Below are 12,809 nucleotides of genomic sequence, written 5' to 3'. Positions count from 1 at the left end.
AATGGAAAGAAGGAAGGATGTTAAAGAGTACATTAAGGGATAGTTTGGTAATTATCACATCATGGTGAGTCAAAAATATTGTCATTACAATATACGATATTCTTTTGACTGTCTGTCCAAGTTTGGATCGAATTTATAACCAACGATCTAAATTTAAATTACAATGGAAATTAAAAATAATAAATACAAAAGTTCTTCCAAATATGGATATAAGTATATAGATACTATTCAGAAGGTGATAATAGGATTATCTCTTAATAGAATATAAATTTACGGATCAGATTATTAGGTTGCAATGCTCAAGGAGTCAAGGCAGTAATAGAGGTATAAGGAGGGGAAGTAAATAACGAAATAGTTTAATTAGTACTCGGTTTCTATAATTTTATTAAAATTTTAATTAAATTTTTAAAAATTATATCAAATTTTGTAATTAAATACTTATCATTACAAAAAATTAAAATTAATAAAATATTCTATTAAATAAAATAAATATACTACACATACAACAAAAATAAAAAAAAAAACTTAAAAGATAACCATTTTTTATTTTTTAAATTATCAAAGTGTCTCAACATAAAATAAAAAATCTCTACTCTCTCTCTCCTTCATCTCTTTTTTTTACGCCATCCACCTCTTCTATCAAATTCACCACTTCAAACTTCATTGAGGAAAAAAATATACCAACTAATATACTCTAAAAAATCTCGTATTTTATCTGATTAAAAAATTTACTGAATTCGAGACTAATAAGAGACGAAATTGTGACTTACGATTGGAAATATAGTACTAAGGTTGTCAATTTTGGTGGTGAAAAAAGTTGGTGGAGTTAGAATAATCCTCACAAATAGAATCTCTAATAGTGAGAGTTGCGTCAGCGATGCTCACCTCATCCCGACATGCATTGTAGGCGCGCAGATGAAGGCGGCATGATTAAATCCTACATCTTATTTACTGCAAACCTTATTGTAACTCTCAAATTCAAAGGAACAATCTTCGGAATCAAATTGGCACTGGCATCGTTCTCTGCAAGAGAACCTAACGGCTTGAACTCTGAAATTCTCAAACCAAAATTGATTGTTTCTAGTGTCAACATCCTCGCGGCTTGGACCGATGCTCTTAGATCTACATGTCTCAATTTAAGTTCAAGGAGAACCGAATTCAACACTTTATCTTATTTCTACTTCTGTTTTATTTTGTTTTTGTTTCATTCTACTTTTACTTGGTTTTATTTTTGCTCACTGATTATGTTAAAAAAAAAATTGATTGTGTTAAAAAATTCTAATTATGAATTCTAACTATATATTTTGCTTGTAATTATGACAAAAATTTTGGTTCTGAATTTATATTGATTATGACAAAAATTCTGCTGTACAATATAAGAAACTTGTTGGCATAGGAAAGTGGGTGACAGAAGAGAAGGATGAAGGGATGGTGGATCAAGGGGAGAATAGTGAAGGACAGCGAGGGTAAAAGAGGGTAGATGGTGTGGGTAAATAAGTAAATTTATATTTTATAAACGTTTTTTTTTAGTGTTTACTATTAATAAGGAGTTAATTATAAAATTTGATATAGTATATGGATTCAATTAAAAAAAATTACAGAAACTTAATTGAAAATTCGATAAAACTATAAAAATCGACAGAATAATTAAACCTTTAAAGTTTGAACGTGAATTAAGCTTTTTTATTTATAATATTTTGAGGATGAATTTAAAAAGAATTAACATAAATCCGTGTAGAATTTATTTAAGATCCGTAAATATGATCAAAATATATTTTTTATGGTCTTGATATACTTCTAAAAGAATGTTTTTAAATTAGTCATAGCTTTAAGTTTAGTATGAGAATTGAACTATAACATATATAATTTTTATGTTTTTTTTTTTTAAACGAAATTCAAGTATCACATCATGGTGAGTCAAAAATATTGTCATTGCAATATACGATATTCTTTTGACTGTCTGTCCAAGTTTGGATCGAATTTATAACCAACGATCTAAAAATAAATTACAATGAAAATTAAAAATAATAAATACAAAAGTTCTTCTAAATATGGATATAAGGATATAGATACTATTCAGAAGGTGATAATAGGATTGTCTCTTAATAGAATATAAATTTACGGATCAGAATATTAGGTTGCAATGCTCAAGGCATTAATAGAGGTAGGTATAAGGAGGAGAAGAAAATAACTAAATAACATAGTTTAGGGTTGGTTTAGTTAATTTCTTGATACTTATAATTTTATTAAATTTTTAATTAGATTTTTATATTTTTTTTAATTAAATTTTTATATTATATTAAATTTTGTAATTAAATTCTTATTATTATAAAAAATTAAAATTAACGAAATATTCTATTAAATAAAATGAATATATTACACATAAAATAAAAAACCTAAAAAATAACATCTTTTTATTTTTTAAATTATAAAAGTGCCTCAACATAAAATAAAAAAATTTCTACTCTCTCTCTTCCATCTCTCTCTTCCATGTCATCTACCTCTTCCATCAAATCCACTACTTCGAGTTTTATTGAGAGAAAAAATGTACCAACTAATATATTTTAAAAAATTTGATGTTTTATCTAATTCATTCTGCATGAAGAATTCACTGAATCTAAAATAGTGAGAGGCGAAATCATGATTTGCAATCGGAGATGTAGCCAATTTTGATGGTGAAGAAAGCTGGTGGAGTTAGAATGATCCTCGCAAATGGAATTTCCAATGGTGAGGGTCTCGTCGGTGATGCTCACCTCATCCCAACATGCGTCGTGGGCGCAAATGAAGGCGACATGATAAAATCCTACATCTCATCTACCGTAAACCCTACTGCAACTCTCAAATTCAAAGGAACGATCTTTGGAATCAAAGCGGCACTAGTTCTAGCATCGTTCTCTACAAGACGACCTACGGCTTGAACCCTGAGATTCTCAAACCAGATTTGATCGCTCCTAGTGTCAACATCCTCACGACTTGGACCGATGCATTTAGATTTTAGAAAAATCGAATTCAACACTTCATTTTGCTTCTGCTTCTGTTTTATTTTACTTTTGTTTCATTATACTTTTACTTGATTTTACTTCTGCTTACTGATTATGTTAAAAAAAATATTCTGATTATGAGTTCTAATTATGTATTTTGTTTGTAATTAACTGATTATATGTTATGATAAAAATTTTACTTCTGATTATGTTAAAAATTGATTATGTTAAAAATTGATTATGACAAAAAATTTAGTTCTAAATTTGTGTTGATTATGACAAAATTTTACTATGGAAGAAAAGAAACTTATTGGTATAAGAAGGCGGGTGACACAAGATAAGAATGAGGAGATGATGGATAAAAGGGGAAAATGATGAAAGGGTGAGGGTGGAAGAAGATAGATGGTGTGGGTAAATAATTAAATTTATATTTTATAAACATTTTTTAACGTTTATTATTAATAAGGATTTAATTACAAAATTGATATAGTATAAACACTCAATTATTAAAAAAAAGTATAGAGACTTAACTGAAAATTCGATAAAATTATAGGAATCAGCAGAATAATTAAACCTTTATAATTTAGACGTGAGTAGATTTTTATTTATAATATTTTGAGGATAAATTTAAAAAGAATTAAGATAAATTTGTATGGGATATAAGTAAGATCTTCCATAAATATGATTCAAAATATATTTTGTATGGTTTGACATGCTTCTAAAAAAATATTTTTAAATTAGTCATAGTTTTAAGTTTAGTATGAGAATTGAATTACAACAGATATAATTTTTATATTTTTATTTTATTTTTAAAACGAAATTCAAATATAACAAAAAGATCTTTGCGAGATTTGAAACAAAAGTTTTACCAAATTTTCTGTTTATAAACAAACTAAATAGAACAAAGATAACCTAAAAATATATATCTAGAGAGAGATTAAGAAAAGGTGATGTTGCTCAAGTTTTTGAGGAACAGCAAAGTCTCTAAAGTAATTGGAAAGAGAGGCAGGGCCTGCGGAACGTGCAATTGTTATATTCACTCACTGAATAATGAATATTATTATGAGCAATGTGCAACATTATTATTAGTAGCTAGCTAAAGGCTTAAAGTAGATCTCAGCAGTGACATAATACTATCTTTATCCGTAACTGTTTCAATGCCAGTCGACACTATAATAGCCTCATATTTGATTATTTGGTAATGACATTGCATGTATACTTTTATTTTCTTCTGCATTTCATATTTGTGTCCAAAATGAATTGGATAAGTTGTAAGGTTACATACTTACATAATAAAAATCACTCGTTCGCTTAAGTAAGTGTCTGAGAGTTCGAATTTTGTCTTGTGCATACAGCAATTCATTGACCAGCGATAAACCTCTGAACATAGCTCCGATCCGCGATATATTAGTCCTTAACCTATTGAGTTGGGAGATACCGTGGACAACAAAAAAAATCATAAATGAGAGTATTAACTAGTAGTCAATTTTTTGGATAATACTATACATCTATAAAGTCGGGGGATGAGATGTGACAATGAGTGATTAGAGAGGTGTCTGTATTTTTTAAAAATATAAATATTTTATTTAATATTTGATAAATTAAAATATTATGTAATTATTTGTATTTTTTTTAAATTAAAATGTTTTATATAATTTTATAAATTATATCTATTAAAATTATTTTAAATTTTAAATTTTGTAGTCTATGTTTATTAAAAATTATTTTTATTTTGATTTATTAATTATACCTGCTACATTTTTTGAAAAGCACATACTTTTTCAAATACATCCAAAACTAATTTAAGTAAAATTTATATTTTATTTTATAATCAATAAATTGTAATTTGTAAGCCGATATAATATTTTTCATTTGAAACTTTATTTAAACGATTTTACAGTCATAATTAGTTACTCTCATTTCTATATAGCCAAAGTAATGGCCTTTGGTTCAAATTGTGTCATAAATTATGCTAAAAAAATTGTAAAGTTAATTTGCTAAAGAATATACCGTTAACACTTAATATCATGAATGACAACACTCTAATATTATATCAAGAGACAAGAGCAATAATAATCAAATCAAATTAATATTAAGAAAAAGAAAAAGCAAAAAGATAATTTTTCCTTTTCTCCAACACCAGTCCAACAATTGTGATTCTTTTCCCTTCTATTTGATTACCATTGGGAAATAAATACAGGTATCCGTACATACAGCAAATTTAGTATAATTTTTCTTTTCTTTCTACTTAAATAAAAATTTCCAAAATAAAGAAATAAATAAATAAAGACAACTAGACAAGCAAAGACAGCTTTATAGTTCCATGAATTTGGTTTGGACCATTTCACGCGCAAGATGGGCCCCACCACTATCCATGAAAATGGCTTACTAAGTCATCTATGTAAAGGTTACCGAAGCCCACTTAATCAGTTCTGTGGAATTAAATAAAAATATTTTTTTAAAAAAATATTATTAGTTTATATTTTTATTTTTAAAAATATTAAAAAAATTAAAATTTTATATTTTAATACTAAAATTTTAATGCTGATAATCAAATATAATACTGAATTTCAATTCTCTAATCTCAATTTCAATATTTGAACAAACGACCTAATATGACGCTCTTACATGACACAAAACTACTACGTTCATTATTCACTAAGCTCCTCTTGCTTTTTCAAATTGCCATCATTGCTTCAATGCAGTTAAGGCTCTACCCTCGAGTACTTATTCTCTAACATCCAAATTATTCGGCCAAATGTATCAATTCCATATTATACTGTTGAGTTGATAGGCATTCCTTTCTTTCTTTTGTTTCTTTATTTGATTTCTTTATCCACTTAAAAATCCAACTTAAACAGTAAAGTATAATTAGTTTAATTTTATACATGTCTAAACTCACACGGTCATTGTGATGATACACACAATCCTCCTCTTTTAAGAGATGACACGATTGTATTTATAATTCTTCATACACATGTTAGCAAGACTTTTTTATTTAAGTAATAGTTTAAACGATTAATGTGAACTCAAATGGGAACGGAATATATGTTACAAAGTTTTTAATACATTAAATACATAAAAATTAAAAAAAAAATATCATTATACTCTTAATATATGTCTAGAAACGCATTTTATTTAAATCTTTAAAAAATAAAAGATTGTCATATAGTAAGTGTTCATACCCTGCCCTAACGACAAGGTCCAGGTCCAAATGAAAGGCCCAATCCAAAGGGTTGAACCTTGCCCTGTACCGACCTCCTCCCTACGAAGTCGATTCTTACCACGATTTATCCTAAAGAAGTCGGGGACGAAAATTAGCTAGCAAATAGCCACTCATTCAAATGAGTAACTGCCCCTAAAATCTCTCTACCCACTTCCAGGAGCCATATCTCAACCTCCCTAAGATAAAGGGACGGTTATCCACCTTAAATGGCGGAACTACTTCAACAGTGGTTATGGGTTCACCACTATAAATACACTGGCACCTCTCAGGTATCTCAGAAGCCCAATACTCTCTAGACCTGTTTTGCCCCTTTGCTGACTTTGGCATCGGAGTGTTTTTGCAGGTACCACCCCCCATTCTCCCTTACACAAGTCGGACGGGGGCCTTGGATCACAAACTCACTTGGACGTTTCATCGTTCAGACGATTGGGCCAACCAAACTTGTCCAACCCATTAATCTCCGGTTACTCATCGTAACATTGGCGCCGTTGTCGGGGACCCGAGAGATCAACCAGTAATGGCGGACATGTCACAATGTGGCATCAGATTCTGAACAAGAGAATCTAGATACCGGAAATAATGACGCAGACCTAACCCTTCACCAGGGAACCAACGACCAACATAGGGAAGGCACCTCCGGATTTAAAAATCCGAAGATGAACTCCTCCGAGGGGCGTGAATCGGAAAAGGATGGGCCACCCCATATAACCAAACTAATAGGGCTATTCCATGGCCACCAAGGTCGCTTGGAACAACTGGAACAGGAGCGGGAGTGACAAAAGGAAATAGAAAAGCACTTAAGAGAGGAGATGGAATGATGAAAAGAGTTAGAAGAAAAACTCTTAAAGTTAGAATCCTCCCTCAAAAGTCGGAAGTCCCATGGCGACCGAGAAGAGTCGCCCCCAGGAAGGGAAGACCCTTTTAGTGAGGACATAATGAGGGCAAAAGTTTCAAGAAACTTTAAAAGCCCCGACATGGACCTCTATGATGGAACCACATATCCAAAGCATCATTTAAGCAACTTTAAAAGTCGGATGTATCTGGCTGACACTTCTGATGCAACACGCTGCAAAGCTTTCCCAACCACCTTATCGAAAGCAGCGATAAAGTGGGTTTTAAAGACCTCTCAAGGAAGTTCTTGATGAGGTTCTTTATCCAGAAAGACAAAGTGAAACATGCACCAAGCCTCCTAGGAGTAAAACAGGAGGTCGGAGAATCCCTATGAGCCTATATGGAAAGGTTCAACAAAGCATGCTTAGAGATTCAAGACCTGCCCACCGAGGCAGTCATTATGGGGCTGGTAAATGGGCTTAGAGAAGGACCCTTCTCACAGTCCATATCAAAAAGACACCTCACCTCCTTGAGTGATGTACAACAAAGAGCTGAGAAGTACATCAACATGGAGGAAAACGCCAGACTGAGAGAGTCAAGCTGGCGACCTGGACACCTCCCCTCGATAAAAGATAGAGAGAGGGAGCCAAAGAAGAAAGAAGACCTCAGTCTCGACAGACCCAGGAAATATCACTCTTATACTCCTCTAAAAGTTTCCATAGTGGACGTATACAGAGAAATTTGCAATATTGAAAGGCTGCCGCCTCCCAAACTCATCAAGAATAAAAAAGGGGGGGAGTCGCAGCGACTACTGCGAGTACCATAAAATATATGGTCACTCAACAAACGACTGTTACGACCTCAAGAATGTGATAGAAAAGCTAGCCAGAGAAGGCCGACTTGACAGATATCTCATGGAGAGGTCGGACAATCATGGAAAGAGAAAGCGAGATGATGCGGACAGAAGAGACCCACCGCCGCCGACTCCGGAGAGACATATACATATGATCTCAGGCGGATTCGCGGGAGGGGGCTCACCAAGTCCTCTCGCAAAAGACATCTCAAGCGAATCTACCAGGTAGGAAGTGAATCGCCCGACCTTCCTACCATCTCATTTACAAAGGAAGATGGGCAAGGAATAATCCCCGGACACGATGATCCGGTGGTGATAACCATGATCCTAGCCAACGCCCATCTCCACAGAACTCTGGTGGACCAAAAAAGTTCAGCAGACATCATTTTCAAGCCTGCGTTTGATAAACTAGGGCTCGACGAAAGGGAGCTGAGAGCCTACCCCGACACCTTGTATGGGCTAGGCGATACGCCAATAAAACCACTGGGTTTCCTGCCCCTCCACACTACTTTTGGAAAAGGAGAAAAATCCAAAACTCTGAATATAGACTTCATAGTCATCGACGTGGGGTCAGCATATAATGCCCTAATCGGAAGAGCTACCCTAAACCGACTAGGAGCAGTGGTATCGAAGAGCTACCCTAAACCGACTAAGAGCAGTGGTATCTACCCCCCATCTCTGCATGAAATTCCCGACATCAGCGGGAATAGCAACGGTGCGTGGGGACTAGAAATTGGCAAGAAAGTGCTACAATGAAAGCCTGAACCTAAGGGGAAAAGGCAAAGAAGTCAACACCATAAAACTCGGTGGCGCAAGGGCCAAAGAAGAGTTGCGACCACAGCCAGGGGGAAGAACCAAGGAAATACAGATCGGCAAAGAAGAAGGAAAGAATACCAACATAGGAGCCGGCCTAGGGGAAACCCTGAAGCAAGGGTTGACTAAGCTCCTAAGAGACAATTCCGACCTCTTCGCCTGTAAAGCCTCCGACATGCCCGGGATAGACCCCAAGCTAATGTCGCACAAGCTCTCGGTGTACCCAGGATCCCGACCTGTACAACAGAAAAGGCGCAAGCTTGGTCCTGAACAAGCTCTAGCGGTGGAAGAGCAAGTACAGACACTCCTAGAAGCCGGCTTCATCAGAGAAGTCAAATACCCAACATGGCTAGCAAATGTAATGCTAGTCAAGAATCAAAATGGCAAATGGAGGATGTGTGTCGACTACACCGACTTAAATAAAGCATGTCCCAAGGACCCTTATCCACTTCCAAGTATTGACGCTCTAGTAGACTCCAGCTCGGGATATCAATACTTGTCGTTCATGGATGCCTACTCGGGATATAACCAAATCCCGATGTATGAGCCGGACCAGGAGAAGACATCGTTCATCACGCCCAGAGCAAATTTTTGTTACGTGGTCATGCCATTTGGACTAAAAAATGCAGGGGCCACATACCAAAGGCTGATGAACAAGGTGTTCACCCCCTATCTCGGGAGCTTAATGGAAGTCTACGTAGATGACATGCTAGTGAAAACTAAGGAAAAGGCTGATCTCTTGACAGACCTCTCGCAAGTCTTCGACACCATAAGGCTACACGGGATGAGGTTAAATCCCGCAAAGTGTACCTTCACAGTAGAGGCTGAAAAATTTCTAGGATTCATGCTAACACAGAGAGGGATCGAGGCAAATCCCGACAAGTGTAAAGCCATCCTTGAAATGAAGAACCCGACTTGCTTAAGAGAGGTCCAACAATTGAATGGCCGACTAGCAGCCCTTTCCAGGTTCTTGGCAGGATCAGCACTCAAATCCATTCCACTGTTTTCTTTATTAAAAAAGGGATGCTAGTTCGAATGGACTCCAGAATGCGAAGGAGCGTTCCAGGAGTTCAAAAAGTTCTTGAGCCAACCACCAATCTTGACCCGACCTCTAAGCGGGAAAGATCTCGTCCTATACCTGTCAGTAGCAGATAAAGCTGTCGCATCAACCCTGATAAGGGAGGACGAGATCGGACAGCATCTAGTTTACTTCATCAGCAAAGTTCTACAGGGCCCTGAACTAAGGTACCACAAACTAGAGAAGTTTTCCTACTCCTTAGTAATAGCCTCACGAAGGCTACGGCCTTATTTTCAAGCACATACCATAAGAGTCCGAACGAACCAACCCATGAAGAAAATCCTCTAGAAGACAGATGTTGCAGGGATAATGGTTCAATGGGCAATAGAGCTCTCCGAGTTCGACTTAAAGTATGAAACTCGGACAGCAATCAAGGCCCAATGCCTCACCGACTTCATAGCAGAATACGCAGGAGATCAAGAGGAAGAACCAACTACATGGAAACTTTATGTAGACGAATCCTCAAACAAGACAGGAAGCGGCGCAGGCATAATACTAGTCGACGAAAGGGGAACCCAAATAGAGGTGTCCCTCAAATTTGAATTCTCAGCTTCAAATAATCAAGCAGAGTATGAAGCCCTGATTGCAGGGTTGAAACTGGCAGAAGAGGTCGGTGCAACGAAAGTGATGATATACAACGACTCTCAAGTGGTGACCTCCCAGATAAATGGAGAGTATCAGGCCAAAGACCCAAACATGAGAAGGTACTTGGAAAAAACTCTGGAACACTTAGGGCACTTCATGGAAACCGAAGTTAAGCATATAACTCGGGACCTCAATAGCAGAGCAGATGCCCTCTCCAAGTTAGCAAGCACCAAACCAGGAGGGAATAACAGAAGCCTGATCCAGGAAACTCTCCAAGAACCCTCTGTAGTAAAAGAAGAGGACAAACGAGATGTCCTAGAGGTAACTGGGCTAAACCTCGGATGGATGAATCCCTTGGTCGAATACCTAAAATTTGACATCCTCCCCAAAGAGGAAAAAGAGATTAAGAAAATCTGGAGGGAAGCACAACATTACACTCTGGTGAAAAATATCCTTTATAAAAGAGGAATATCAACACCATTGTTGAAGTGCGTACCGACCTCAAGGACCACTGAAGTACTAGAGGAGGTTCATAATGGGATCTGCGGAAATCATCTCGGAGCCAGGTCACTAGCCAGGAAAGTAATCAGAGTTGGATTCTATTGGCCGACCTTGCAGAAAGATGCCACAGAATTTGTAAAAAAGTGCCAATCATGCCAAATGCACGCAAATTTCCACGTGGCTCCCCCCGAGGAGCTCATCAGTATAACTTCTCCATGGCCCTTTGCAAAATGGGGGATGGATTTGTTAGGTCCTTTTCCCCAGGCCCCAGGACAAGTCAAATACTTGATTGTGGGAATAGACTACTTCACAAAGTGAATAGAAGTAGAACCATTAGCCACCATCACAGCCCAGAGAAGTCGGAGGTTTCTCTACAAAAATATCATCACAAGGTATGGGATACCATATTCCATTACCACAGATAACGAAACCCAGTTCACCGACTCTACCTTCGAAAGCCTAGTGGCTAGTATGAAGATCAAACACCAGTTTACCTCGGTGGAACATCCACAAGCAAATGGACAAGCCGAGGCAGCCAACAAAGTCATACTGGCAGAACTAAAGAAAAGACTACAAGATGCAAAAGGAGCCTGGGCTGAAGAGCTCCCACCAGTGTTATGGGCCTACCGGACGACGCCACAATCTGCCACTGGAGAAACGCCCTTCCGACTCGTCTACGGCGTAGAAGCCATGATACCAGTAGAAATCAGCGAACAAAGTCCAAGGGTGATTCTCCATGATGAGATTGGAAACATACAGGGGCACAAAGAGGAGCTTGAACTGCTCCCTGAAGTCCGAGAGCAAGCCCAGATAAGAGAAGCAGCATTGAAACAAATGATGACTACCAGGTACAACAAAAAAGTCATTCGAAGAAGCTTCACCCCAAACGACTTGGTATTGATCAGAAATGACATTGGAGTCAACAAATCGGGGGAATGAAAACTCGCTGCTAATTGGAAGGGACCATACAAAATTAGTGAGGTTTTAGGAAAAGGTTATTATAAGGTGACCGACCTAAACGGCACCGAGTTACCAAGGTCATGGCATGCTTGCAACATGAAAAGGTACTATAGTTAAAAGCGAACTCTACTCCCAGATGTACTCTTTTCCCTACTTCACGATTTTTTCCCAAAAAACAAAGGATTTTTTCTGAAGAAGGGTTTTTAACGAGGCATCATAGTAGAGCCTAAGGGGAATAAGTTGCTAAAAACCCTTAATAGCAGTAAAAGCACCTTTCCAAATAAATAAAGATCTTTTTCAAATATCTCTTATAAAAATTCCTTCTCGTTTATTTTCTTTCTACGAAACGCGCTGACTTAAGCTCGACAAAGCGTGAAAATCCCATGAACCGACTTAGATGGTCGTCAGGATAAAACGACGAGGTACAAGTCGGTGTAAAGAGGTTATAAAAGTTGATCGTAAGAAACTCGGAAACACTCCGACTTATAAGTCGAAATGAAAACCCGAGTAGAGAAGTTTGGAAACACTTCGACCCATAAATCGAAATGAAAAACCGAGTAGAAGAAAAACGCATCGCAAAAATAACCTAAGTCATAAAAACTCAATAAACTGCAAAGTTGAGTATAAGGAATAGTGAAAAAGAGATCGAAAAACCTATTAAAAAAGCCAAAAGACTGTCCTAAGTCCTCAAAGCGAAAAAATCTCAGAAGGACAGACAGGCCAAAGGAAAACGTTTTTCAAGAAAAGGTCGAAGAAATTTTCTAAGTATCAAAAACAGAAAAAGCATGCACACAAAAGATAACTTAAACCCTTATCCAAAAAAGGGTATTTCTAAAATATTTTGTTTACGGCCTTAAAAGGCCAAATAAAATGTCAACTACCACCACCAACATAAAAAAAGAGAGAGTTTAAAAAGAGGGGACCCACAGGCCGGGCCCCCATATAGCCAACAAATTTTTAAGCATCACCACAGGGAGTAGT

The sequence above is a fragment of the Arachis duranensis genome, chromosome 7 (assembly GCF_000817695.3).
Source record: "Arachis duranensis cultivar V14167 chromosome 7, aradu.V14167.gnm2.J7QH, whole genome shotgun sequence".
NCBI lineage: Eukaryota > Viridiplantae > Streptophyta > Magnoliopsida > Fabales > Fabaceae > Arachis > Arachis duranensis.
Note: the sequence above shows the minus strand (reverse complement) of the source record.